The sequence below is a fragment of the Arachis duranensis genome, chromosome 3, assembly GCF_000817695.3.
Source record: "Arachis duranensis cultivar V14167 chromosome 3, aradu.V14167.gnm2.J7QH, whole genome shotgun sequence".
Classification (NCBI taxonomy): Eukaryota; Viridiplantae; Streptophyta; class Magnoliopsida; order Fabales; family Fabaceae; genus Arachis; species Arachis duranensis.
Window position 1 is genome coordinate 102,094,912 of NC_029774.3, and position 4,093 is coordinate 102,099,004.

Consider the following 4,093-nt stretch of genomic DNA (forward strand, 5'->3'; position numbering starts at 1 on the left):
ACCTTGACAATCATGTCTTCAATCACTCCTGATGGGTATTTAATGGAGCCATCAGCAAGTTGAAGACATATCCTGGTTGGTTTGATTTCTTCAGTCAAACCAAGCTTTCTGATAGTAGATGCAGGTATTAGGTTGATACTTGCCCTAAGATCACATAAAGCTTGCTTGGTGCAATTACCCTCTAATGTGCATGGTATCATAAAGCTCCTGGGATTCTTAAGCTTCTCAGGTAAGCTTTTCAGAATGACTGCACTGCATTCTTCAGTGAGGTAGACTTTTTCAGTTTCCCTCCAATCCTTCTTATGACTTAAGATCTCTTTCATGAACTTAGCATAAGAGGGTATTTGCTCAAGTGCTTCTGCAAACGGAATCTTTATTTCAAGTGTCCTGAGATAGTCTGCGAAGCGAGCAAATTGCTTATCCTGTTCTGCTTGGCGGAGTTTTTGAGGATAAGGCATTTTGGCTTTATATTCCTCAACCTTAGTTGCTGCAGGTTTATTACTTACAGAAGTGGGTTGGGAAGCCTTTTTAGAAGGGTTGTTATCAACACTTGTATGTGACTGATCACCCACTGGCATTTGAATGCCAGGGGTGGAAGCTGGAGTGGCATTAGACGCCAACTCCTTACCTGTTTCTAGCGTCTGAATTCCAGAACTGAGCTTTCTTTGGGCGTTCAATGCCAGCTTCTTGCCTATTTCTGGCATTTGAATGCTAGAACTGAGCATGGGTTGGGCGTTCAACGCCAGCTCTCCATCCTTTTCTGGCGTTTGAGTGCCAGAATTATTCCTCTTTGGGCTCTTATTGTCCTCAGAGGGATTTTGGGTGGTTTGTTCATTTCTTGGCTTCCTGCTCTACTGCTTTGAAGTAAGGTATTTAATGTTTTCCCACTTCTTAATTGAACTGATTGGCATTCTTCTGCTATTTGTTTTGACAGTTGCTTTTCTGTTTGTTTTAACTGTACTTCCATATTACTGTTAGCCATTCTTGTTTCCTGTAGTATTTCTTTGAATTCGGCTAGCTGCTGGGTTAGAAAGTCTAATTGCTGATTGAATTCATTAGCCTGATCTACAAGACTGAGTTCAGCAGTTACTGTTTTAGCTTCTTCTTTCATGGAAGATTCATTGCTTAGGTACAGATGCTGATTTCTAGCAACTGTATCAATAAGCTCTTGAGCTTCTTCAATTGTTTTTCTCATATGTATAGATCCACCAGCTGAGTGGTCTAAAAAAATCTGAGCTTTTTCTGTAAGCCCATAGTAGAAGATGTCTAATTGCACCCACTCTGAAAACATTTCAGAGGGGCATTTTCTTAGCATCTCTCTGTATCTCTCCCAAGCATCATAAAGAGATCCATTATCTCCTTGTTTGAATCCTTGGATGCTCAGCCTTAGCTGTGTCATCCATTTTGGAGGAATATAGTGATTCTGGACTGTTCATTTCCACTTAGTTCCATGATGGAATAAAGGAGATGATATGTATGTTGATATTATTTATTTTATAAAATAAAATAAAAACGAAATAAATAAAAGAAATTGAAAATATTTTGAAATTAAAATCTGAATTTTTTTTATATAAAATTTTCGAAAATGTAGTTTAAAATTAGTTATGAAAGATATATTTTTGAATTTTGAATTTTATGATGAAAGAGAAAAATACACAAAAGACACAAGACTTAAAATTTTTAGATCTAATGTTCCTTATTTTTGAAAATTTTGGAGGGAAAATACCAAGGAACACCAAACTTAAAAATTTTAAGATCAAAACACAAGAAAGACCTAAAGAACACTAAACTTAAAAATTTTAAGATCATAACACAAGGAAGACTCAAGAACACCTTGAAGATTCACAAGAACACCAAGAACAAAAGAAAGAACACCAAACTTAAAATTTTTAGAAAACCAAGACAAATTTTCGAAAATTAAAGAAAACTTAACAAGAAAACACCAAACTTAGAGTTTGGCATAAGATTCAATCAAGAAAAATTATTTTTGAAAAAGATTTTAAAGAAGATACCCAATTATCACGAATAACTACTAATGCTCCAGCCAATTGGGCAGTAACTTCAGTGTTGATTTTAAAGATGTATTATATTTATGGATAAAAGTATAATTTTTGAAAGTTAATGTTTTGAAAAAGCACAAGAAAAACAAGAAAAGACACAAAACAAGAAAAACTCAAGATCAAACAAGAAAAAAAAACAAGAACAACTTAAAGATCAATGAAGAACAAAGAACACAAGTTTGGTTATTTGCAACCATTTCAAGGAAGAACAAGAACATGCAATTCGAAAAATTAAAATACAAGGAAAAACATGCAATTGACACCAAACTTAGAACAAGACACTAAACTCACGAAAATTAGAAATTGACAAAGAAAAATAATATATTTTTTTTTTAAAAAAAATTTGAAAAGGGGATAAAGGACTCAGAATTTAATGACTCTATAACCATAAAAATAAATTATTCCTAATCTAAGAAATAAAATAAACCTTTAGTTGTTCAAACTCGAACAATCCCCGGCAATGGCGCCAAAAACTTGGTGCACGAATTTGCAATCCGTACAACTAACCAGCAAGTGCACTGGGTCGTCCAAGTAATACCTTACGTGAGTAAGGGTCGATCCCACGGAGATTATTGGTTTGAAGCAAGCTATATTTATTTTATTGATCTTAGTTAGGATGTCAATAAGGTTATTTGGATTTAATTGTAAGAAGTAAAAGTATTTGGAATAAGTAATTGTTACTTTATTAATGAACAATATGTTGGGGTTTTGGAGATGCTTTGTCTTCTGAACTTCAACTCTTCCTTGAAATCCTTTTCCACACGCAAGGCTCCTTCCATGGCAAGCTGTATGTAGGGTGTCGCCATTGTCAGTGGCTACCTCCCATCCTCTCAGTGAAAATGGACCAGATGCTCTGTCACAGCACGGCTAATCAGCTGTTGGTTCTCGATCATGTTGGAATAGGATCCATTGATCCTTTTGCGTTTGTCATCACGCCCAGCAATCGCGAGTTTGAAGCTCGTCACAGCCATTCAATCCTTGAATCCTACTCGGAATACCACAGACAAGGTTTAGACTTTCCGGATCCTCAAGAGTGGCCGCCATCAGTTCTAGCTTATACCACGAATATTCTGATTAAGGAAGCTAAGAAATACTCATTCAATCTGATGTAGAACGGAGGTGTTTGTCAGGCACACGTTCATGGATTGAGGAAGGTGATGAGTGTCACGGATCATCACCTTCTTCATGTTTAAGCGCGAATGAACATCTTAGATAGGAACAAGCGTGTTTAAATGGAAAACAAAGGTAATTATATTAATTCATCGAGACGCTGCAGAGCTCCTCACCCCCAACAATGGAGTTTAGAGACTCATGCCATCAAAAAGTATGTAATTCAGATATGAAAATGTCATGAGGTGCAAGATAAGTCTCTAAAAGTTGTTTAAATAGTAAACTAGTAACCTAGGTTTACAGAATATGAGTAAACTAAGATAATTGGTGCAGAAATCCACTTCTGGGGCCCACTTGATGTGTGCTAGGGCTGAGACTAAAGCTATCCACGAGCTGAGGCTTTTCTTGGAGTTGAACTCCAAGTTATAACATGTTTTGGGCGTTCAACTCCGGATCATGACGTGTTTCTGGCGTTTAACTCCAGACAGCAGCATGTACTTGGCGTTCAACGCCAAGTTACATCGTCTATCTTCGCGCAAAGTATGGACTATTATATGTTGGTGGAAAGCCCTAGATGTCTACTTTCCAACGCCGTTGAGAGTGCGTCAATTGGACTCCTGTAGCTCCAAAAAATCCATTCCGAGTGTAGGGAGGTCAGGATCCAACAGCATCAGCAATCCTTTTTCAGCCTAACTCAGATTTTTGCTCAACTCCCTCAATTTCAGCCAGAAATTACCTAAAATCATAGAAAAATACACAAACTCATAGTAAAGTCCAGAAATATGAATTTAATATAAAAACTAATGAAAACATCCCTAAAAGTAGCTTGAACTTACTAAAAACTACCTAAAAACAATGCCAAAAAGTGTATAAATTATCCGCTCATCACAACACCAAACTTAAATTGTTGCTTGTCCCCAAGC